General features: G+C 41.2%; 1 long non-coding RNA gene across 1 annotated transcript in view; it reads left to right on the top strand.

The window, feature by feature from the left end:
• LOC119937231 overlaps positions 1–17,394 on the top strand; it is a 55,830-nt gene extending 38,436 nt beyond the window's left edge. The window contains exons 2-3 of the long non-coding RNA XR_005453953.1: positions 14,388–14,453; positions 17,332–17,394. This is a non-coding gene — a long non-coding RNA (uncharacterized LOC119937231). The remainder of the gene's footprint in view (positions 1–14,387; positions 14,454–17,331) is intronic.
• The last annotated feature ends 9,316 nt before the right edge of the window (positions 17,395–26,710 follow it).

Consider the following 26,710-nt stretch of genomic DNA (forward strand, 5'->3'; position numbering starts at 1 on the left):
ATAGGAGGAAGCTGTATAGCCTAGTGGAAAAAGCATAGGACTGGGACCCAGAGGACCTGGGTTCTAATCTTGACTGCCAATTGGCTGCTGTGTGACCACGGGCAAGTCACTGAACTTCACTGTGCCTCAATTTCTTCATCTGTATAATGGGGATTAAATACCTGTTCTCCAACCGACTGAGACTCTGAGCCCCCGTGGGAAAGGAATCGTGTCCGATACGATTAACTTTTATCTACCTCAGCCCTTAGAACAGTACTTGACACATAGAAAGTGCTTAACAAATGCCATAATTATTGTTATTATTACCCAGATAGCAAAACAGTAGGCAGACACCAGTCTTCCATTCACACATGTAAATATGTTTCTTATTAAACAATGTAGATCATGTTTTTATTATTATTAATAATATTTTTAAGTGCTTACTATGTTTCAAGCACTGTTCTAAGTACGGGTACACACAAGCTAATCGGGTTGGAAACAGTCCCTATTCCACATGGAGCTCACAGTCTTAATCCCCATTTTCCAGATGAGGTAACGGAGGCACAGAGAAGTGAAGCGACTTGCCCAAAGTCACACAGCAGTCACACGGCAGAGCTGGAAGAGATTAGAACCCAAGTCCTTCCGATTCCCAGGTCCGGCTCTATCCATTAGGCAGTGCTGCTTCTCACATATCATGGCAACATTTAAAATTGTCACTCTTGTAATTAGTTCTCCTATGCTTTGTTTTGGCCAAGATAACTTTCAGCCGACTAAGCCATGATAAAAATGGACCCTCTTCAAGGGCAGGTGGATTGGGTCTATTTCTATTATATGTTTCCAAGCAGCTAATTCAGAACTCTACTCACTCTCCTCCCACTTCTAGACTGTGAGCCCGTTGTTGTGCAGGGACCGTCTCTATATGTCGCCAACTTGTACTTCCCAAGCGCTTAGTACAGTGCTCTGCACGCAGTAAGCGCTCAATAAATACAATTGAATGAATGAATAAATGCTGTTGATAATGAAGAAGAAATAATCCTAGTGTAGGGAATACTTTTAATCCATCATGGTTTGAGGGATGGACTGGCTTCTGGCACATAAGTGAAAAGAATAAAATCAGAATGAGGTTTTAAAATCAGAAGAAGCACTTAGTACAGTGCAAGAGCTTAGTACAGTGCTCCGCACACAGTAAGTGCTCAGTAAATACAATTGAATGAATGAATGAATGAGGTTAATTGGGAAACCTTTATATTTTACACACTAATATGCTGTTGTCTTTTGTATTAAGAGGATAAATCACAGGTGGATAAGTTGACCTAAAAGTGCTTGTATGCCTGAAAGGGCTAATGGGAGCCCCACAGTCCTGCCCACAATGTCACACCATCAAGCTGTCTCTTGTTGTGTTGCTATGTTTAATATTTGCAGCATGTAGCTCTGTTTTCTCATTTGCCTTCTTGTGTCTCCTTTCACATTCATTCATTCATTCAATCGTATTTATTTGGCACTTACCATGTGCTAAACACTTGGGAAAGTACGACACAGCAATAAATGGTGACATTTTGCATGGAGCTTTTGCTTGCAGAGAGCCACTCCCTTCTTGATTTGTAATATAAGGACCCAACAAGTTTAGAGAGCTTCTGTTAGTGTAACTAAAATGTTTGATTGTGAATAACAATGATTGCATAGGGAAGGTTTTTTGCTTGTTTGCACTGCAAGGCCGAAATGAGATTATGCAAGCATATACTGATGTGTTTGCATACACATTTAATATACTGGATAAGCAATTCAACCAAGCATCTCTCCAGAGCCCATAAGCATAGGTACAATTACTCTTTCCCTGTCTCTTTCTATTGCTCCTTTTTCCTCCGCCACTCCCTGCCCCATGTGGGGTTTACGGTCAAAATAGAAAGGACTAGGATTTAATCCCCATTTTACAGATGAGGTATCTGAGGCACAGAGAAGTTGTTAGTTCCCAAGGTCACACGTACAAGTGGCAGAGCCAGGATTAGAACCCAGGTCCTCTGACTCCCAAGCCTATGCTCTTTCTACTAGGCAGTGTGGCTCAGTGGAAAGAGCTCGGGCTTGGGAGCCAGAGGTCGTGGGTTCTAATCCTGGCTCCGTTGGTTTTTTTTTTTTAATGGCATTTATTAAGCGCTTACTATGTGCAAGGCACTGTTCTAAGCGCTGGGGAGGTTACAAGGTGATCAAGTGGTCCCAAGGGGGCTCACAGTCTTAATCCCCATTTTACAGATGAGGTAACTGAGGCCCAGAGAAGTGAAGTGACTTGCCCAAAGTCACACAGCTGACAAGTGGCGGAGCCGGGATTTGAACCCACGACCTCTGACTCCAAAGTCCGTGCTCTTTCCATTGAGCCACGCTGCGTCAACTGTGTGACTTTGGGCAAGTCACTTAACTTCTCTGTGCCTCACTTAACTCATCTGTAAAATGGGGATTGACTGTGAGCTCCATGTGGGACAACCTGATCACCTTGCATCCCCCCCCCCCCCCGCACCCCCTGCCCGGGCTTAGAACAGTGCTTTGCACATAATAAGTGCTTAACAAATGTCATCATTATTTATTATTTTATTATTATTCTCTAAATATGCCATATCATGTATGAGATATTAGGTTTCACGATTTTTAAAAGCTGTAAAGTGAGATAACAAGCATATTATTAATGCCTATCCTTCATCAACAATATTTCATCATTTTACAGCCCCTCTCCCCACTGCCACCACAATAAAGTCACAAGCTCATAGCTTTCTTGTAACTCTTGCTCTTTTTTGGCTTCAAGTTAAACAACATGGCCTCTTCGTTTTACTTTGACTCTGGTGTGAATTGTGATTTAAGATAGTTACTATGGAGAATTGAAATGACAGATATTAGATAGGAGTCAGGTACAACCAAAAAGCTTTCAGCACTATCTCTAGAAGAGATTGCTGGTGTATGATGTTATGCTTTTTGAAGCCCAGGCAATTACACAGATGTGATGTTTCTCACATGTTTCTTATAGCCTTTTCTTTTTATCTGACCAAAAAATGTCACGAGGAATCATTCATTGTCACTTGGTAGCTTAGGGGTTGTTTGCATAAATGGATCCTCATGTAGTGTAAGGAGCTGTGGAAAAATTGATCCATGTTCTAATCACAAGGGAAATTTTTCATTAGCATGTGAGCTTGGTCATTGCTCAAATTCATTTATGAAATTTTTCACTTTTTTAGTTTACTACTCAAGATGTGTAGGAAGTGTTTCTTGTGCTCTTTTTATCCAAAGATTCTGGCCACCACCCACCTCCAACCCCAAATATGAAAGGACCCCGTCTGTTTTGCGCACAATTAAGTGCTCAATAAATACGGCTGAATGAATGAATGGTAGGAAGGCAGCTCATTTTAATAATGATAGTATTTGTTAAATACTTAATATGTGCCAAGCACGGTTCTAAGTTAACCAACTCCCTGTGAAAAGCAGCAAGGCCTAGTGGGAAGAATAGAGACCTGGAAGAGAGGAGACCTGTGTTCTAATTCATTTGCCTGCAGTGTGACCTTGGTAAGTCATGTAACTTCTCTGGGTCTCAGTTTCCTAATCGGTAAAAGGAATCGGCAAGATTCATTCTTTCTTTCAATCAGTCAATCAATCAATCATATTTATTGAGCACTTACTGTGTGCAGAGCACTGTACTAAGCGCTTGGGAAGTACAAGTTGGCAACATATAGAGACAGTCCCTACCCAACAGTGGGCTCACAGTCTAAAGGGGGAGACAGAGAACAAAACCAAACATACTAACAAAATAAATAGAATAGATATGTGCAAGTAAAATAAATAAATAGAGTAATAAATATGTACAAACATATATACATATATACAGGTGCTGTGGGGAAGGGAAGTTTCTTTCCCTTAAACTGTGAACCCCATTTGGCACAGGCACTTTGAACTGAACATTTTGCATCTTCCCAAGCATTCATTAAGTGTTTGGCATTGGGTAAGTGTTTAACAAGTACCACAGTCACTATATTTTGCATAAGTGTCTCTTTATGGGCTTCAGCCACAAAAGGGCTAATGAAAAGGGGTTTTTGTTGGGTTTTCCCTGAGTTTCTGGAAACGATTTTAAGTGAGAAACTATCCCATTTCAGCCCCTTGGCCTGCTACTCTGTTGCCCTTCTGAAAATGTGCCTTCGATGTCTAGCAGAAAGGGAGAAAGACCAGGGGGACCGAGTGACGTATAGGATTTAAGATGCTGTGTCCTCCCATTGAAGGAGGGCAAAAACGAAGTTCCGTAAACCCCAGGTTCTGAAAGTAAAATGGAAATGTGGTGATCAGAACTATCTTAAGGGTTGCATCTTAGTAATACCTTAGGCACTTGGGAAGGTACATTAATTACAGGACCTTTCATGCACTGCAGGGCAGTGTCCAGTGGGTGCCCAGATCCCGGACCCGGGTTCTAATCCCCGCTCCACCACTAGCCTACTGTGTGACCTTGGACAAGTCACCTCACCCGTAAAATGGGGATTAAGACTGTGAGCCCCGTGTGGTACATGGACTCTGTCCAAACTGATTAGCTTGTATCTACTCCAGTGCTCAAAACAGTGGCTGGCGCATAGTAAGTGCTTAAAAAAGACCATATTTTAAAACAAAAAAATCAAAAGAAAACCACAGTGACGGAGCAATACGTGAATGGTCCCTTAGTAGTTTGATTGAATTACTACTTTCTTCAAAACCATCTTTATTCTGAGAATAATAATAATAATTATGGTATTTGTTAAGCGCTTACTATGTGCCAAGCACTGTTCTAAGCGCTGAGCACTGTTCTAAGTGCTGATGCAACTTTAGTCACTGGGAGAATTGAGCTCAATGACTTTAGTTTTCTTTTTTACTTGTAGATTGGCTGACTATTTCCATTAACCATTAGCAAGCTTCCAGTTTAAGGATTTTAGAGAGGAGATACAGAGGTACGGATAATTCCCTAACCATACGTATTACATGCATAGGCACTGAGATAAGGAAGGGTGAATAGATTGTTCCTCTTTTATACAGATTTTATGTATTTTTCCTGTTCTACACAGTTTCTTTAATGAAAATGTGAATTGGGGGTAAGGCACAAAAGTTTGGGGGAGTTTATAACTTGAAATTTATGAATTCTGAATTTTGATGTTTTTGTTTCAAATTCCAATTAAGGCTGGGAGAATTTAATCTCCTGCTTCAGAGCATAGGCACATCAAAATAACTAACAAGGCAGTCTGGATGTCAGATAGTTCTTCAAAGCACCGAGTTCAGTAGCTCTGGAAGAAAAACACAGAAAGTGTAGGGGCAAAAATGGGAAAATTGCTTAGTCAGATGCCCTGGAAAATTCCCACTTGAGATTTATTTGATTAATTATTGAAAATATTTTTTTCTGAACACATACATAATCTCCAGTGACCAAAACCTAAATGTTTTCTTTTGACCTTAACACTTCACAAGTCATATTCAATCTACTTTGTGACAATTTTTTTTCGCTATATGAGGGGAAGGAAACTGTCTCACTGTAAAAGAGGTTTTTTAGCTCTATTACCTCATGAACTGGTATATTAGGAAATCTGGTACTTAATGATGATGGTATTAAGCACTTACTATATGCTGCTGCTGGAGTAGATAAAATGGATTACTGAGTCATTGGTATTTATTCATCACTTGGTGCAAAGCACTGTACTAAATGCTTGGGAAGCGTGGAGAAGCAGCATGGCATAGCAGATAGACCACAGACCTGGGAGTCAGAAGGTCATGGGTTCTAATTCCGACTCAGCCACTTGTCTGCTGTGTGACCTTGGGCAAGTCAATTCACTTCTCTGGGCCTCAGTTAACTCATCTGTAAAATAGGGATTGAGACTGGTAGCCCCATTTGGGACAGGGACTGTATCCAACTTGATTTGCTTGTATCCATCCCAGCGCTTACTGCAGTCCCTAGCACACAGTATGCATAATAAATACCACTATTACTATAATTATTATTATTACTGTTAACCCACACTGTTGCTTCCCCACAAACTGGACCCAAACAAAGGCACTAACTGTGAATTTTGATATTGAATTAGACAAAATTGAGTATCTATGCTTTCATATGTATTTACATCTCCATATATTATAACTAATAAAATATTAATCAGAATCATTAAAAATATTTATTTTGGACTATTGGCATATGGCAATGACCTAACCATGGAGGAAGCAAAATATCCACCATGCCTCTGGGAGCTTACGCTCTACACCTTAGAGCAATGATCTCACCATGCCTTAGGATGGATAACTGAATAAAAATGGACAATGCATACGTTGAATAAGTAAAAGGATAAATAATTTACCTACATTGGTCAATTAAGTGCATGTTAATGTGAGTAATGGCAAGTGATATGAGACATATGGGTGTCAATGTAATATACAGAGATGTGTTTTATATTTTATATATACCCAAAGAGTAGGATCATGTTCTAATGGAGAAAAACACCAAAATGGTAGCTAAAACAAATCATGGTATGTTTTCTTTTATAATTGTTGGAGGACTGTGATTGTTAACACCAAATGACCTAGCAAAGGTAATGTTATTGACTGGTGACTGGCTAGGGATTCGGTTACGTTTATTTTGAATTGAGGCTGCTCTCACACTTCTGGAGATGTATGGAGAAGTCCTAAATCTCTCCTTTAGCATGGAACAGATTCACTGGCAACAATCTGGTGAAAAAGTTGAAGGATGCTGGGTTCAAATCCTCTGTGGTTCGGGCTTGGTCAGACTTTTGTCGACTTAGATTTGAGACCTGAAACAATGCAACCTTTATTTTCACCCAGAAACATACTAAATACATCAAAAAGCAGAAATGAGTAACTGCAGACCATTTTTGAGGTCAGTTTAGTTAGCAGAAAAGACGCAGCAATATTCAAAATGCTTTGGAACCAACTGAACAGGTTCTAGTGGAAATTTCAGGCATTTGGAACCATATCGTTTCAGGCTTTAAACAACTGGGTTACTAAAATGTGTATTCTGATCATTTAAGTTGAAGCGAGACTCTCCTCAGCTCGAGGGAAAAGCAGCTGGTATAAACAGTGCACTCAAATTTCAAAGAAATTATAATATATTCTGAAATAGTCATTGTAGAAATATATCCAGAGCGTGAGAGCATCGTGCTCATTCTTGGAGTCACGGGAAAAGTCTTCATTGACTCCCTGAGATTGGATCATGAGTCTGTTTCAATGTACATTCTAAAATAGCTATACACTTTCTGTTTTAATTATGCCGAAAATCTTTTTGGGTAAGTATTATATTTGGGTAGATGGGGGAGTTTTTGGAGAGGTACTTTGTTCCCGAACTTGATTTTTTTTTGTGTGTACTTATGCATTTGTGCTGAGTTTTTTTTCTTCAGTGTTTAAATTTGGTTTTCATGACTTTCTTTGAGGTCTTCTTCTTTTCAGTTATGTAGATGTGCAAATGATACACATCTGAATTCATGCCAAACAGGAGTACTAAGAGGATAAAAGCCAGTGGAAGGTAAAGATATTGTAAATATGACAGATCCTTAGATCACCTGGCATATGATTCATAGTAGAATATGAATAAGTTGTGCAGAATCAATCAATCAATGATATTTATTGAGCACTTACTGTGGGCAGTGCACTGTCCTGAGAGAGTACAAAGCACTCGAGAATCAGACTTATATATGCTTTTAGGCAATAAAACACAGATTTTACTTTTCCTTCAAAGGTTGCATATATCAGATCATGTGTCATTCTGGAAATGTGGAAGTAGGCCTAATTATTTATTATTTATACTTTGTTTTTCTCTCTGAATGACAAGCAGTAAGCAAACTAGGGTTTCCTTTTCCTGCTATCTTTTTATTTTTATATTCTTTCAGGAGAAATAAAGTAGGCAGACAGGGAATAAAGATTTATAGATAAGAAGATCTCCTTAGAAGTTAGAAAAAGAAGTTAATGGCTTTCTTGGTGTTGCCTGGTGCAGAGAGGAATTTGAACATCCCCTCTCTGAGTTCTGCTTACTTATTTTACCATTACCATCCTAGTTCATTTGTAATGTGTTGTTCTTAGTCCCATTCTTTGGTCTAAGAGTTCTGCAGGGGATGATTCTAATCTAAATGTCTTGTATTTCCCCCAGCCAGTCCCACAGTGTTTTGCACACAACAAGTACTTAAAGAATATTATTACTGCTATATGAGTTTGAAGGAAGATTGAAAACAATAAGGAAGTTAAAAGTCTCCATTTCTTTAGACTTAACATTACCAGCCTAGGTTTTTGATCTCTCCGAAAGAGGGCTTATTAGTCTTAGAACATTTGGGGAGATCAAACACTGGGGCTGGTAGTGTTACCTCCCTAAAGAAATGGGGACTCTCAACTTACTTTATTTTTTTTCAATCTTCCTTCAAACTCGAATAGCTGTAATAATTTTCTTTAAGTCATAAGTAAACAAGAAAGACAGTGGCATGATTGTGTACCCCTAAAGGTGTCCTGATTGTCCCTTCCATCTTGAGTGTCATAGGGGTTGAAGAAGGGGGATGGAGGAAGGGCTGAAATGTTTCCTGCCGTCCAATAGATGTGGTGGGTATAAACAGTCCCACAATGGGTTTAGAGACTCTGTACCTGGATCTCGACGTAACTTGGTGTGATTCAGAAAACTTTCGCATTGGCTAGGTGTTTCCAGTTTCTGCTTTCCCTGAGCACATTTGGAGCAGAGACACTATTTTCTATGGAAACAGTCTCTCAATCAGTGGTATATTGAGCACTTACAATGAGCAGAACATTATACCTAGCACTTGGGAGAGTATAATCCAACAGTTAGTGGACATGTTCCCTGACTACAATGGACTTTCTGTCTAGACCCGAGCTTACAGTCTAGAGCTACTCTCCTCGAAACATGCCTGGCTTATGCAGTCACAGCCAGTGAGTGTATCAGCCACAGTCAAGTACTGTCAACTTGCTAAATTAGGTAACAGATGTTGAAATCACAGTTGCAAAGTTGGAATGCACTTACACTCCAGGGTAACAACCGGCAACGTTCCCCAAGGGGGTTGTTCCAGCCCAACATCAGAAAGCTGTTTTTGGTCATGGAAATTCTCGACGCTGACTTTGAGAACAAGGGGGTAGGAAAGGTTGAAGAGGGATGTTTGCATTTGATTTTCTTAGCAAATCTACCGTGTCCACCATTGAACAGACAGTAATTTCCTTTTTTGATTTAACTTGGGTGAAGAGAATCTAGAGAACAGTAGTTCTGAGAAGCGGGCTCCTTTCTAGTCTACGTCTCTCTGCTGCACAGGATAATCTTAGGAATAAAGAATTTTCAAGCTGGAAGTCACCGACCCTGGATGGAACGGGTCTGCAGGGTAGAATGCTGTGGCCCATTCTTGGGGGCTTTGAGCCAGGCTAGGGTTAGCGAGCCTCGATCTAAAGAGACCATGGCCCAACCTCTGGGCTTGGCCTGCAAGGGTGTGCAGGGAGCAGCTGAATCACTCTGGTCCCAAGAGTAATATTCATATATATCATGTTTATCAAGTACTTACTGGATGCAGAGCACCGTGTTAAGCGCACGGGAGAATACTATAAAGCGTCACCACTTTTTCTGGAAGGCACAGGAGCCCTTCTGAACATGGGGCTGGTTTCACCTCTTTGCAGGGACTTCCTGCCAGTGTAGTCTTTGTCCAGAACGTGATTCTGTGCAGCAGAGAAATTGAGTCTGAGAAGGGGAGCTGCAGCGAGCAATGAGAGGCGAAGTCCGTAGCTCACTGCCAGGTAAATCACTGTAGACCTATTGTTGTGGGTTCTGTGCTGGCTGCCACTACCGCCTCTCTTTCCAGGATCCAGGGGAAAAAAATGAGAAAGTTCTGTCCTCAACAATTATTATATAATAAGAAAAATTAACCAGCATTAATAGAACTGGTGAATTATCATTAATAATGCTGCTGACGATGACGACTGTGGTACCTGCTAAGTGCTTACTATATGCCAAGCACCGTAATAAGCGCTGAAGCAGATACAAGGTAATCAAGTCACGTACAGTTCCTCTCCCAAGTGGCCCCCCCAAGTCCAAACAGGAGGGAGAACAAGCATTGAATCCCTATTTTACAGATGAGGAAACTGAGGCCCAGAGATGTTAAGTGTCTTGTCCAAGGTCACGCAGCAGGCATGTGGCAGAGCCAGAATTAGAATTCAGGTCCTTTGATTCCCAGGCCTGGGATCTTTCCACTAGACACTGCTTCTCACTTCTCATCCCTGATTTCAACTCGGGATTCGATAGACGCTTGATGTTGTAATTAGTTTGATAGTAATTTCGAAGCTATTTAAAGCTTGCCAGGACTGCATTTCTTCTGATGAAATTTCAATAAATGTCAGCGAAGGGAAAACTTAACTTAATAAGTGAAATGGGTTCTGAGTTAAGCATATTTTGATCCCCACCAGAATCTTACCAGCTGCTCTAGCAACACATTATTTCTGGCTGATGAAGGAGACTATTTATCTTCCTCCAAAGATGACACTGAGTTTACCCTCTAAATCCAAACGCAGCGGAGGTCACCGAAACTGTAATGTCAGGATCCACAAAGGCAAGACACGGGGAAACTTTGTCTTAAAATAATTGTGTCTTCACTTAGGACCCCCTGAAGCACTTTGTCCACTGAACAGGGACAGCTTGGGTCACTGAAGCTTATTTCTACGGAACAATATCTCTGTTTCAAGTGCCCTGACCCTGGAGGGACCAAGATTTGAGTGTTAGAGCAGTTATTATTCATTCCCTGACACTGATGACTCATGTGTAGCCTATCTGTTAAACTGCCCAAGCATTCTGTGGTTTGTGACAGTAATAATGATGATGATGGTATTTATTAAGTGCTTACTGTGTGCCCACGTGGGACTCCCAGTCTTGGTAGGAAGGGGAACAGAGATTTAATCCCCATTTTACAGAAACTGAAGCACCGAGAGATTGTGACTTGTCCAAGGTCACACAGCGGGCAAGTGGCAGAGCCAGGCCTAAAAACCTCAGGCCTCCCAGACACACTCTCTTTCCACTATGCCCTGCTGACTTGTGACTTGAATGTTTCTTTATCCCCAAGAAATAGATCTAGGATACCAAGTGCATATGTAACTTTTGTTCAGCAGGCCTACATTTGAAACTGCCACGCTTTTGAATAGTTCTACTGGGAAGTGGATAACATTTCTAAAATCAAACAATAAGAGTATTTGAACAACTAGTTTTAGGCTGACCTTTTGACTAGTTTTAGGCTGATCTCTTCATTTTCTGCTATTTTGCTTTATGGGCTTCAGAAGAAAGGGCCATGATGATGCAACAGATGCATTAAAACCCCCTAGATTGTCAGATCCTTGAGGGCAGGGACCCTCTCTCTACCAACTCTACCGTACTCTCCCAAGTGCTTAATATAGGCTTGCACACAGAAAGTGCTCAGTAAATACCACTGATTTTTTTTGTAGTATTTGTTTAGCACTCACAATGTGTCGAACACTGTGTCAAGTGCTAGGGTAGGTACAGGTTCATTAGGTTGGACGCTGATTGATCTTAGAACCCTGGTCATCTGATACAAGACCATTTTGTAATATCTTTTACAATTAATTGTTTACGAATGAAGAATGCTGCTGCTTCATATTGTGCAATTCCAGGTATCCCTGAACCTGAGGAGGCTCAGCAAGTGTTTCTTAGTGATGAGGAAAACATGTTTGTCCACTTGGTCACGATGTCATATAAAAGCTGGCAAAATGGGATTACAAAATGTTTTATGTGAAACTGTATTCTCTGTTTGTGTGATTTACCTTTGATTTTAAAAGAAAGTTTTTTAAAAAAAATTGAAAACATTTTGTGAAGAATTTTCACATTGAACATTCTGCAATCAATCAGTTAAATGTGACAGAAAATCCCTAATGCCCATATTACCTTGATCAACAATTAAACCAATTATGCTGCACATGATTTAGAAGAAAGTGTACTTGCATTAAAAGCAGATACAGTCATTTATGCTGAACAGGATAGCTCTGCTCTTAAAGAATCAGTGTCGTGGCTTAGTGGATAAGAAGCACTATAGCTTAATGCATAGAGCATGGTCTTGAGAGTCAGAAGGACCCGGGTTCTAATTCCTACTCCACCACAACTCTGCTATGTGACCTTGGGCAAGTCGCTTAAGATCTCTGGGCCTTAGTTACCTCATCTGGAAATTGGGGATTAAGAGCCTGAGCCCCAGGTGGGACAGAGAATGTGTCCAACCTGATTAATTTGTGTCTACCCCAGTGCTTAAAACAGTGCTTGGCACATACCATAATTATTATTGTTATACCACAAGTACCATAATTATTATTACTACCACCTTACAGTAACACTGGATTCAGTGGAAGTTAATGGTTTTGAAGATACTGCTAGCCTGCCGATTGCAATGCAAATTCCTACAGGATTGTTTTATCTGCCATTAGGGGAACGGGTTTCACCCCTGACATTCACTGCTATTGAACTGCATTAAATACTGGAAAAATACTATAGAATAGGAGGACACTGAGTTTAGGAATAAAATGAAAACTTGCATTATAGCAGTTAGTAGTAATAGTATTAAGTGCATACTGTATCCAGAGCACTGTGCTATACAGGTGGGGCTTAGACAAGGACCCTGTCTCCTGGGGGCTCGCAGTAGATGATTAGAGGTCTGACTATATCCATTTGGTAAGAAATTTTTAAAATTCAGCACGAGTGTTTATTTACTTGGGGTGACCAAGGATTTGACCTTAACAAAAGCTTTCAGAAAATCTCATTTCCAAAAGCATATTTAAATGTCAATACTGGTCAGAAGGCCCCGAGCAGCCCCTGGGAGGTCCCCACAAGTGATTAATGGCCCCATTTGGGCCCTTGATCTCCAGGCAGCCGATAAGCAGAGGGATGGCAAAGGAGGCAGGCATCTTGCCTGAACTGTACCTGGAAATTTGCTCTTCCTGCCTCTGCAGAGAGTAAGTGCCGTGAGCTTTGGGCACACCAACTCCTCCCCTCCATCCATCAAACTTAATTCAATAGTGATGGATGTACTGGGCAGCAGTTTCACTCAATATTTCATAGGCAGGTTGAGTAATGCAAAGGAATACATTTTTGCAGAGGTGAGGCTGTGGTCTTAACTATGAGTGGAGGATTCGATCCTTTTTTATCATGCACATTTTGGAAATTACATCGTAGCCTAAGAAAATACAGAGTGTTGAAAATGGAATCTAAGGTTCCGTGCTTGTCTTTTAGCTCTACAGACTCTCTTCACTTTTCCATACGTTGTAATACAACAATGGACAGGAGTAACTTGGTACTTTGGTCTTTGATACATATCCTTGTTATCTTATTTTCAGAGTGGAATCTTCATGCAGGTTTAATTTCATACTTAAAACTCATCAGGTGGTCATCTTTGAATCTTTCTACTGTTTAATTTGCCCCCCTAGTCTGGCTATTATTTGAGGACACTAAGAAGGGCTGAAATGATCTTTTATGACAATTTAGTCATGAGGTGATAGATATCAGAACTGGAAGAGACCACCCAAGATTAGTCAGCCTAGCCCACTGTCTTCAGGCAGTTAATTAGAGTATCCATATGATTGTCTCCTTTTTTCTTATAGATATCCAGGAATGGAGATACTCCAAGTCCTCTTCATATCTTGGCTGAACAGTGAGCTGCCCTTCTGGCCGTTTTTCAGTCCTGACTGGAAATTCTCAGGTCCTGAGACTGAGTGGCCAGCTCATTTGTCCAGCTTTACGACTCCCCCAATTAGAGTGTAAGCAGAAAACATACCTTGTGCATCTACTGTGCTTTCCCACGTGTTTAGTACAGCACACTGCACTCAGCAGGGGCTTAGATTCTTATGCTGTGTCCGCCTCCCCTATCTCTAATTTATTTCAATGTCTGCCTCCCCCAATTTCATTCATTCAATTCAATCATTATTTTACTGAGTACTTACTTTGTGCAGAGCACTGTACTAAGCACTTGGGAGAGTATGATACAAAAATAAACAGTCACATTCCCTGCCCACAATAATTTTACAGTCTAGAGAGGACAGGGATTGTGCCTAACAACTCCATTGTACCGTACTCTCCCAGATGATTAATACAGTACTTTGCACATGGTAAGTATTGTAAGTACATAATACCACTATGACAGAAAAGAGCTGTGTGGGTAATTGCTGTGAAATCGGCACCATGATAAATGCTGTTCAGTTATTCTTTAAGATAATCCCTTAGCTCTACTCCACCTTTAGTTGGGGATTGAGCAGAACAAATCTTTTTTTTAAAGAAGGCTTCTATATGTTTTATACAAATATAAATTTATAGTTCTATGCATAGCTATACTTAGTTATCCATGGCTTCCAATGTGATGTACTGATTTTCCACCAAGACCAATGTCTGTGATTCTGTCTTCCAGGAGCTGGTGATGATGGAACTGCCTTACAGGTAGGAAGTAAACACAGGATTTACAGCTCTAAAGAAGGTAAGCCACTATAAGTCCACTAGAGACCTCCATTTTTGCTTGAAATTTGTTAGCACCTTACCCTTTGGTTTCTAGAGGGCTTGAAGGCTTCCCCTACCTCTTTATCAGTTAAAGTGGGCTGCTGCTTAGGTGATATAGCTCACTTACATCAGCTCTGTGTCACTAAAAGACAGCCTTGCTTGTGTGTAGGGACACCTGGCTAATTTAAAATCCTTAGCTGAGTCTGGAAAGCAGATCAGTAATTCTGAACAAGTCTTTTGTATGACTGTGGTTTTGGAATCCAGCCATCAGCGTTTAAGAACTTCTGTATGACTGATCAATCGCTCAATCAACTGTGTTTATTGAGTGCTTCCTGTGGACAGACCATTGTGCTAAGCATTTGGGAGAATACAATATAAAAAAGTGGGTAAACACATTCCCTGCCCACAGTGAATTTACAGTCTAGAGGGATAGGCATTATTATAAATAAATAACAGATACATAATATATTCATTCAATCATATTTATTGAGTGCTTACTGTTTGCAGAGCACTGTACTGAGTGCTTGGGAGAGTACAATGTAGTAGACCCATTCCCTGTCCACAATAAGTTTGTAGTCTAGAGGACATAAGTGCTGTGAGGCTGAGGGAGGTGTGCAAATCCAGGTGCAAATGTAGCCCAGAAGAGAGTGGGAGAAGAAGAAACAAGGTTTGGGTTCTTTTGGAGAAGCAGCGTGGCTCAGTGAAAGAGCACGGGCTTTGGAGTCAGAGGTAATAGGTTCAAATCCTGCGTCTACCAATTGTCAGCTGTGTGGCTTTGGACAAGTCACTTAACTTCTCTGGGCCTGTTCCCTCATCTGTAAAATGGGGATGAAGACTGTGAGCCCTACATGGGACAACCTGCTCACCCTGTATCCTTCTCAGTGCTTAAAACAGTGCTTTGCACATAGTAAGCACTTAACAAATGCCATCATTATTATTATTATTTTAGCCTGCTGAGCTGAATTTCTCAGATGAGCCAAATCTTATTCTGACAGGAGATTCCAACTTCCTAGTGGCAACATTAACCATGACTGAGGAGAGTAGATTGAACAAGCGCTTATTACACCACCCTGCAAGCAATAGATATTTGGTACATACGACTGATTGACCACGACAGGGCTAAGTGTATATGATCGTGCTTTCCTCCATTGGTGAAGAGTGAGTGATTAGACAAAGCCCCCGTCCAAAGATTTTAATACACCTTTCAGGAAGCCAAACTGGCCAGAACACAAGTCTGCTGCAACTGTTAATGCTTTCAAAAACATGACCTCTGAATATGAAAGTGCTAAGAGTAGCGTGATTTGAGTATTGGCAATTAATTGGAGAAGGTGTGTATTTTTAGGAGGGACTTGAAGATTTCCTCAAGACAATTTGAGTTGAGGAGATGCCTGAACAGGACCTTCTCTTCTAAATGAAGTCAGGTACACCATCAATCTGGGAGCTTCATGACTCTAGTAATACTATGGCATTTCTTAAAGTGCTTATTCTGTGCTAAGCACTGAAGTGGGTACAATGTAATCAGAATGGACACATTCTCTGATGCACATGGAGCTCACAATCTGGGAGGGAGGGTGAACAGGTATTTTATTCCCATTTGACAGATGAGGAAAATGAGGCCCAGAGAGGTTAAGCGATTTGCCCAATGTCACACAGTGCATGGCAGCGGCGGGGCTGGATTAAAATTCTAACTGTTTTGGTGACTTCATTAACCAATAGCATGTAAGCCAGTTCTTCACTTTTTGGTGTTAACTATCCTTAATTATGGAGGGTCTGTTGAGATCCTTGAAGCACATCTTGAAAGGATATGGAAATCCTCTAGAAATGTATGGTATAAGACCAAAGAAAAAAACAGTGGGGTATGATTGCAAACTGTTCTGCCTTTGAACATGTAGTAACAGTATTAAAAACATTTTAATGGGATTTTCACATAAAATAAGTCTAGCTTACTACTTACTTCCCAATAATGTTCTAAAATTTTAAAGGTCCAGAGGGAAAATGCCACGATATTATTACTAATCACTCATTTGCTAAAGTAATTAACAGCTACATTTCTTAACACTTCAGCTTCATTAACTCCTAAAATAAAATACAAAGGTAATAAATGTGTCATATAAGCACCTATCCACTGCTCAGTGTATCACCATTTGCATTCTCTGCCTCTGGAATGTTTTCCCAGAGCTATGCCCATTATCTATATTTACTAGATGTACTCTGACTTAAACATAGTTTACAACTCTATTGTTCTGTTACTTGGCATATAACTTAACCAGTCAATAAGCAAAAGAGGTGATTATTCTTTGACATTATTGGGAATTTTGTATTCAGGAGAGCAAACCATGACTAACTTTCTTACCAGCTACTGGAAATGGGCTTCATTTTCAGGTGATTGAAATCTGGAAATTGACCTCAGAGCAAGTGGCATAAGAGCTATTTACCTATATTCAACTTTGCCCAGTAGAAATACAGGCGGAAATACTATCAATATATCCCTCAGCATTATTTTTCATGCAACCTGGGCCAGATAATAGAATAATCAATCAATCAATTGTATTTATTGAGTGCTTACTGTGTGCAGAGCACTGTACTAAGCGCTTGGGAAGTACAAGTTGGCAACATATAGAGACAGTCTCTACCCAACAGTGGGCTTATCCTGTAAAGCTTGTATTAAAATTTCCTTGCTGAAGGTCCCACAGCAACCGATGTCATTACAGTCGGTGCCTGGTTGTGAATGAAAACTACAGAACATTTGCGCCACACACACATTTGAAACCAAATCAGATTGACATGAGATTTAGTAAATTCAAATTTTTAACCTTTTGATGCAGTCTGATCAATCGCTCTCCACCTTCAATTTTCAGCCCCCGCCTTTCTCATTACCAACAGTTTGGGGGCCATGAGAGAAGACATCACAAGATGGAGCCAGCTTTGGACTTCAGGTATCAAAATACAAGTTTTTCTTGAAGCAGTGTTCAACAAGACCATAAACCCCAGGTTCTAGGCAGATTTGATGGTTGATAATTATTCTCCCAAGTGTTTCTCCCCCCACCCCACCCACCACCGCACCTCATTCCTGAAATTTCCAAACACAAACTGAAAGATATGAGCAAATAACTATCATCCACCCACTAATTCCCCACTTCCCAAAAGAAAAAAGTCACCTGAGTAACTTGTGACTGAGGCAATATCTTTATTGGTCCATGGCTCCCTGATGCCATCCATCTGTTTCTAGTAAACTCTCCTAGGCACTTAGGTCGGTGGGTTGCACATGCTTAATAAGTGAACTTTTAAGGAAGAATTCTGTAGATGTATCACAGTGGTACTGGAGTCCATCATTTCAACCAAACACTAGCCAGTGAATGGAGTATGGTTTGCTTATTAGAGTTATGTACACACATATTGCATGAATATGTATTATATATATATATATATATATATAAAATTCTATGAATACCTGTTCTTGCCATTCCATGCCTCTGTCAATATTCATGTTAGTTTTATGTTAATCCATGCTGTTTAGATTGCTTGCCTTCTAAGGGCTGGGACGGCATGACCTAATGCACAGAACACGGGCCTGTGTCGGAGGACTTGGGTTCTAATTGCAACTCCGCCACTGTGACCTTGGGCAAGTCACTTCGTGTCCTCTAGGCTTCGGTTCCCTCATCTGCAAAAAGGGGATTCAACATCTGTTCTACTTAGACTGGTGAGCCCCTTGTGAGATCTGGTACCTTGCATCTACCCCGGGGGGGAATACAATGCTTAGCACATAGTTAGCTCTTAACTACCACAATTATTATTATCACCAGCTCAGTAGCCTGCAGCTACTTAATCAATGCTATTTGCAGATAATGTGTTGACTAGAAACAAATCCAAACCCACCTTCTGGGGATGAAGTTTTCCTCATTTGTAGATTTACTGGTCATTTTAGTCTCCAAACATTTTCTCCCACTAACTCAATCAATCTCCCTGAGTTAGACATGAGATTTTCCCAGGCAGTATTATAAATTAATAATATTCATATTAATGTCTGTCTCCCTCTCGAGGCTGAAAGCTCATTATGGGAACGTGTCTGCAAATTCTGTTGTGTTATACTGTCCCAAGTGCTTAGTTTAGTGCTCTGCACATAGTGCTCAAATACCATTGATTGATTGATAGCAATCAAAAGGAAGCACTCACATTAGTCTTCTGGGGGAGAGGTGGGAGGTGTGGAACAAGTTCACTGTCCATGTACTGGTCTACCCAGCTCTGAAATAAAAATAACTGTAGTCATCTTTAAGAGCTCACTATATGCCAAGCATATCAGGTGGGACACAGTTCCTGTCCCACACAGTGCTTAGAGCCTAAGTAGGAGGGAACACAGTTCTTGAATCCTCAGTTTACAAAGGTGGCACCTGAGGCACTGAGGAGGTAGGTGACTTGCCCAAGACGGCACAGCAGGCAAGGCCTGTAGACCTAGCTTTCAGGCCCAGGCATACGTCGCAGTTACAGCGCTTAGAACAGTGCTTCGCACATAGTAAGCACTTAACAAATGCCATCATTATTATTCCCACCTAAAAATGCCCTCACTGCCCTGAGACATTTGCTCTTTGCTTTATTGAAGGAGAAAGGTATTGAGGATTGTATAGCGCAGATGTACATGAACGTCTTTCTTCCAAAGAGTGCCACCCAGAAGCAGTAGTATTGGTCCTTACTGAGAACCCGAATGCAAAATGCACTGTACTAAGCACTTGGGAGAGTACAATACAACAACAGACAAACACATTCCCTGCCCACAATCTAAGTGGTTGGCAGTGCATAGCTAAGGCCCATGACATGGTCCCTGGTACGAACAGATGTAACATTTCTAGGCCAATTTGATTTTCTAGGTTGTAAAACTATGCCTCTTCCCCTCCCACCCCTGCTGTTTTTTTATTACCTGTTCTCTGGTTGTATTGTAAATCTAATGTTCTGCGATGAATGTTTAAAGATGAAATTAGGTGGAGTTCTCATGACACCAACCTCATTGATTTTTTTTTGAAATAATATTCATGAAAAAGCTGACTAGCTTCTCATAGATCATTTAATACTCAATGAAAGTGTCTTATGAATGTTAATATTTTGTTATAAGGGCATTAAGTATGTCGCTCAGAAAACAATTTCTAAGATTTCCCATGTAGACAAGTCAAAATGTGGAGATAGTGTTTAAGCTCATGCCAGGTAAGTAGAAAAGGATGTAAAAATGTAAAAACTCCAGTGATTTAATATAAGTGCTTAAAATTATTTTCAAATCCTCAGGATGAAATTTATGGGCTTATTTTCATCTAGAAAGAAGGTAGTAGAATGCATGCCCTTTAGTAATCCAATAATTACTCTTTCAGGCCCTTTTTACATAATGTTGGTCCTGTATATGGGTAGGGTGCTGAATTTAGTTACCGGAGTCATAATTACCATCTTTCTTGAAAATCATTTTAAAAGCACTTCGAGCACACACAGTAATTTATTCACAAGGAAAATAGTTTGCAGCACTACCCATACTAAATCACAAAAATTATGGATTTTGTAATGGTATTTGTTAAGCACTCACTCTGTGCCAAGCACTGTACTAAACGATGGGGTAGATATAAGATACTCAGGTCTATGTAAGTGGGCATTGGATTTAATCCCCATTTTACAGGTGAGGAAGTTGAGGCCCAGAGAAGTAAAGCAAGTTGTCCGAGGTCACAAAGCAGATAAGTGATGGAACAAGATTAGAACCCAGGTCCTCTAACTCCCATGCCCATGTTTTTTTATACAAGGCCACGCTGCTTCTCAAACCAAGCAACCTTAGTTCAAACAGTATTGCAAGTCTTATCTGTTCACTTTCATTAGAATTTTACCTCCCCTCACCATTGTTTTTATGAAGTCCAACATGATTACTCCTTGGTCTGGAGGTTCTTTAGACTTGGGTGATTATATCCATCATAGAGAAGCAGCGTGGCTCAGTGGAAAGAGCATGGGCTTTGGAGTCAGAGGTCATGGGTTCAAATCCCGGCTCTGCCAGTTGTCAGCTGTGTGACTTTGGGCAAGTCACTTCACTTCTCTGGGCCTCAGTTCCCTCATTTGTAAAATGGGGATGAAGACTGTGAGCCCCCTGTGGGACAGCCTGATCACCTTGTACCTCCCCAGCACTTAGAACAGTGCTTTGCACATAGTAAGCACTTAATAAATGCCATCATCATCATCAATCCATGGCATTTATTGTATGCTTACTACATGCAAAGCACTGTACTAAGTGCTTGGAAGAGGACACAAAAACAGAATTAGCAGACATGTTCCCTGTCCATTATGAGCTTGATGTCTAGATGTGAACTTAAAAATGCTTTGAAGATGGAGAGAGTGATGGTTTGGCATATATGGAGGGGGAGGGAATTCCAGGCTATGGGGAGAATGTGAGTTCCAGGCTAGGAGATGGGGGTGAGACAGACAAAATAGGGGCATAGTGAGTAAGCTGGAGCTAAAGGAGCTGAGTGTGCAGGCTGGGCTGTCAAAGGAGGTCTCTGAGGTGAAGTAGGGTGGGTGAGCTGATTGAGTGCTTTAAAGCCAAGGTGAGGAGGAGTTTCTGTTTGATGCAGAGGTGGATGGGCAGCCATTGGAGGTTCTTGAGCAGTGGCAAAACATGGATTGAACTTTTTTGTTGATACAGCGGAGTGAAGTATGGACTGGAGTGGGGAGAGACAAGAGGCTGGGAGGAGGAAGATGCAGTAATAATAATAATTTTGGTATTTGTTACGCACTTACTATGTGCCAGGCACTGTACAAAGTGCTAGGGTGGATACGAGCAAATCGGGTTGGACACAGTCCCTGTCCCACGTGGGGCTCACGGTCTCAATCCACATCTTATGGATGAGGTAACAGAGTCACAGAGAAGAGAAGTGACTTGTTCAAGACCACCCAGCAGAAAAATGGCTGAGCTGGGATTAGAACCCATGACCTTCTGACTCCGAGGCCCGTCCTCTATCCACTACACAGGATAGGATAAGTACTTGGATCAGCATGATAGCAGTTTCGATGGAGAGGGAAAGGGAGGATGTTTCTGATATTTGTTAAGTGCTTACTATGTGCCAGGCACCTTATTAAGCCCTACAGGTTGGACACAATCCCTTTCCCACAGTCTTAATCCCAATTTTATAGATGAGGGAATGGATATCATAAAATATCACTGACCACTTGAGTTGGTCTCTAGAAACTCTTCAGTCAATAGCTATGAAAATGTAAAACCTGAACCCCACGAATCTGGATAACTGAATATTCCCAGGTAAATACTGGGAATATTCAGAGGACACCAGGTAAAGTGTCCTCTGAACAAGTAGGATGCAATAAATAGAAAGATTTTTCTACCAATCGTAGTTGTTGAGCACCTGCTGTTTGCAAAGCACCATACTGAATATTTGGGGGAGAGAGCTCAATAGAGTTAGAAAGCAAGAGACGTTTGTGACTGGCAATCTCTTCCACACAAGCAGTCAGGCAAAAAGGTTTTCATGGGCGACATCACTTCTACGGACAATGTCTGGGGTAATTTTCTTTTTTGTTTTCTTCACACAAGTGTGAGACCTGAAATTTTGCTTTTCAAATGAGAGCCTAGCAGCTCAATCAATGATATTCTTTGAGCATTTACTATGTGCAGAACACTTTTCTAGGTGCTTGGGAGAGTACGATGCAACAGAATTAGCAGACACGTTCCCAAGAATTCAAATGCAAGAGCTAAAGCAATGGCCAGTGAAGGGTGACAGGTAAGAACCAAACACATCCTCATTTGGGAAATGGAACACAGATTCCCTTTTTACAGTAAATTTCAGTTAATGCATGAAAGGACAAATATTTGCCTTGAAAAATCCTGTTTTCGCAACTCAAACTTTTCCTGAACAAATTGCAGCTCCTATTCAATGACAGGACAGACAACTTGGAAATATGTCAAAAATGATTTTTTGAAGGCATTCCAAAGTGCAGCTTTGAAATGATTGAGGCAGTGGTGATGACTGTGTCCAAATGAAAAGAACTGGTTACTGCCATGCATGAGTGGGTGGGATTTAGTATCAAAGACAAGTAACAGTCAAAATGTTGGCTTTTATCAGATTGCATTTCCTGAGACGTGAAACTGCTTGTTTTAGAAATAGCTCCAGACTGAGCATTGGCAGACTTTTTATTTTAAGAGACTGAAGGGAAGAGTCCAGTGTTCAAAGGCAAGGCTGAAGCTGACAATTTCAGGTGTGCAAAATGGCTCTCACCTTCCTCCTCCCATGGCCCCATGCCTGCTGTGGACACTGAGAGCCACCTATCTCAGTTGCATCCTCGGCTGTCCCTCTTTACTGATTCAAAAGGGTTCACCTCTAGACTGTGACCTCCTCATGGGCAGGGAATGGCCCTACCACCTTTACCGTAAGAGGCAACGTTGCTTAGTGGGCAGAGCATGGGCCTGGGGAATCAGAAGGTCCTGGGTACTAATCCCAGCTCCACCACAAGTCTGCTGTGTGACTTTAGGCAAGTCACTTAATCAATCAATCGTATTTATTGAACACTTACTGTGTGCAGAGCACTGTACTAAGCGCTTGGGAAGTACAGGTTGGCAACACATAGAGACGGTCCCTACCCAACAGTGGGCTCACAGTCTAGAAGACTGGGCCTTAACTTAACTTCTCTGGGCCTCAGTTTCCTCTTCTGTAAAATGGGGATTAAGAGTGTGAGCCCCAATGTGGGACAGAGACTTTATTCGACCTGATTAACTTGTATCTACCACAGCACTTAGAACAGTGTTTGGCACACAATTACCACTTAACAAGTACCATAATAATTACTATTATTCTCTCCCAAGCAATTAGGACAGTGCTTGGCACAAACTCAGTAAATGCTATTGATCCTGTCCCTAGGGCTGGGTGCTCTGAGAATGTGAATTTGAATTGAACTCTAAATGTAAAAGGAGTAAAACAAATGGTTGGAGTTGGCAACCTTTTCACACACACTTTGGAACAATGCTGTGGTATTTAAGCACTTACTGTGTGCTAAGTACTGTACAGGCCGTTGGGTAGATACAGGATAATTAGATCAAACACTATTCCTTTACCATGTTGTGCTGCAACCTTGGACCAGATAACATACTTAAAAATGACCCCATTGAAAGTGGTTTCAAAATAATTTCAAGAGTCCTGCTTTTAGATTCAAATAATCTTTTAGAAATAGTCTAGAGAATTTTGAAACCATTTCCAAATAGACTGAAAAATCATTCAGAAGAGTTGTGGCAAAGGCACATAAACTTTTAAAATATGCTTATTTCCCAAATGTTTCATAGGTTGTACTAGAACTGCAGCTAGGAAGTCTTTATTGGCTGAGGCTGCAAGGATCAACTGCATATCTTGTAACAAAACCGGGAACTTCTAGCCAAAGTATTTGATCCCAGTGATTTCTACATCAGACACCATTTACAAGGCTGCAAAGGTTGGCAGCTGACTGCCGGCAAACCCTGAGCTGGGCATGCCCATCCGATAGACAGACTGATGATGACGCTGATGTGTGTGCGTGTTAAGCCCTATACTAAGCACTGAGGTGGGTGGAAAACAATCAGATCAGGCACATTCCCTGTCCCCCATGGGCCTCCCAGCCTGAGGGACAGCAGGCATTTAATCCCTGTTCTACAGATAAAGAAACTGAAGCACACAGAAGTTAAATGACTTGTCCAAGGTCTCACAGCAAAGTGGTTGAGTCAGAATTAGAACTCAGGGCTCTTGATTCCCAGACCGAGGCTCTTTCCACTAGGCCATGCTGCTTGTCGTGAGGCAGTTCTTTGCTGCATTACAGCATTTGCTACTCACAGAGCCTACTTATGGCTCTGAGATTGATACTCCCCCTAGTCAATCAGCTTGTATTTTATTGAGTATTTACCACATGCAGGGCTTGGGAGTGTACAATACAATAGATTTGGTAGTCACAATCCCTTCCCTCAGGGAGTTGACTGGCTATTGGGGAGTTTTTCATTGCTACTGTCTCTGTTGCTGTCTCCCACTTGACCAATGTTATGCCTTGTTGAGCTGTTCCAAGGAAAGTGCAAAAGAACCTGCTGTTGGAAATGGGTAAGGAACAGCTGGTTCCTGAATTGTTTTCTACCACAGGGCTGCTTGGGGTTATCGCAAGACACCGAAGTAAGCCCCATGATCAACTTGGTGTAGTTTTAGGTAGGAATAGTAATAATAGTAAAAGGATTGATTGCTTCCTATGGGTAGAGCATTGTTATATTAAGGTCACACAGCAAGAAAGTGGAGGGACCAGGATTAGAGCCTAGATCCTCTGAGTCCCAGGCCCGTGCTCTGCTTCTCCATTCCTTAGCTAGCGTATCACAGGGTTCTCTGATGCACCTGCAGATAAAGAATCAAACTACATTTAGCCCACTGGCATAAGCTCAGTTCTACTGAGCATCTCGGGATCTGGGCTGGCTTCAGTGCTCTGCATTCTAGATAACTGAGTTTTTAATCAATCAATCATATTTATTGAGTGCTTACTGTGTGCAGAACACTGTACTAAGCACTTGGGAAGTACAAGTTGGCAACATATAGAGACAGTCCCTACCCAACAGTGGGCTCACAGTCTAAAAGGGGGAGACAGAGAACAAAACCAAACATACTAACAAAATAAAATAAATAGAATAGATATGTACAAGTAAAATAAATAGAGTAATAAATATGTACAAACATACATACATATATACAGGTGCTGTGGGGAAGGGAAGGAGGTAAGATGGGGGGGGCTGGAGAGAGGGACGAGGGGGAAAGGAAGGAAGGGGCTCAGTCTGGGAAGGCCTCCTGGAGGAGGTAAGCTCTCAGTAGGGCCTTGAAGTCGTCTCATATCATCACCCAAATCTAAAGGACCTCCAGACCCAAGAATGATTAGGTTGGACTTCAAGAAAATAATATTGAGGGCAGGTAAAATTTAACGAAAATGAAAGTATAAGACTCACGACACTGTTTGGATTGGTTGAGAAGCAGCATAGCCTAATGGAAAGAGCCCAGGCCTGGGAGAAGCAGTGTGGCTCAGTGGAAAGAGCACGGGCTTGGGAGTCAGAGGTCATGGGTTCAAATCCCAGCTCTGCCACTTGTCAGCTGTGTGACTTTGGGCAAGTCACTTAACTTCTCTGGGCCTCAGTTACCTCTTCTGTAAAAGGGGGATTAAGAATGTGAGTCCCACATGGAACAACCTGATAACCTTATATCTATCCCAGTGCTTAGAACAGTGCTCAGCACATAGTAAGTGCTTAACAAATACCATTATTATTATTACAAGACCTGGGTTCTAATTCCACCTCAGTCACTCATCTGCTTTGTGACCTTGGACAAGTCGCTTAACTTCTCAGGGCCTCAGAGAAGTAAAATGGGGATTAAATCCTACTCCCTCCTACGTAGACTATGAGACAGCGACTGTGTCCATCCCGAGTATCTTATATCTACCCCAGCATTTGGTACAGTGCTTGTCACATAGTAAGTGCTTAACAAATATCATAAAAAAATCCATCATTTTTGTGACAAAGTATGGGAAGGTGGGCTGTCTGCTTGGGTTATGCTGTCCTCTAGCCTGTAAACTCCTGGAGGGCAGGGGTCATGTCTACAGACTATATTGTATTTTAATCCGCACACAGTAAGCGCTCAAAGAATTCCAGATTATTTTGTATCTACTCTGGTACTCAGTACAGTGCTTAGCACTACATTACTGCTTAACAAATACCACAATTATTATCATTTCTATTACAAGGCAAAGAAAGCGAAAGACACTGTAGTCTCCTGGGTATAATCCAAGGCTGAAGCTCCCAAAGCCACTTACCAGGACAATCTCAGCCTGTCTTGACTTTGACCATAAAGCCTCAACCCTCCAAGCTCAGCACCAAGTGATCTCTTCTAAAAATCTCTCTAGCACCTACAAACACCTGCACCCCCCCCCAAAAAAAACCAAAAACAAGTGTTTCTAAAGGATTTCTTATTTATAGGAGTGTCTCTTTGTGCCCCTAAGATCTTATTTAGCCTGAAATAGTCAATGTTGTCCACAGAATTTGCCTCATGTGCCTTGGGAAAAATACAATTTTGTCCACTGTCTTAGCAGCATGACATTTCTAGCAACGTTTAAAGCAATACCGCTTAGCCCAATTTCCATTCAGGCCAGGCAACTTTGGAGGGAAGATGTTCTGCTGTAGATGCTATTTTATTTTTAATCAAATCAGTTATAGAGTTGGAAAAAAAAGGCCATTGC

Source organism: Tachyglossus aculeatus, chromosome 14, assembly GCF_015852505.1.
Source record: "Tachyglossus aculeatus isolate mTacAcu1 chromosome 14, mTacAcu1.pri, whole genome shotgun sequence".
Taxonomy (NCBI): domain Eukaryota; kingdom Metazoa; phylum Chordata; class Mammalia; order Monotremata; family Tachyglossidae; genus Tachyglossus; species Tachyglossus aculeatus.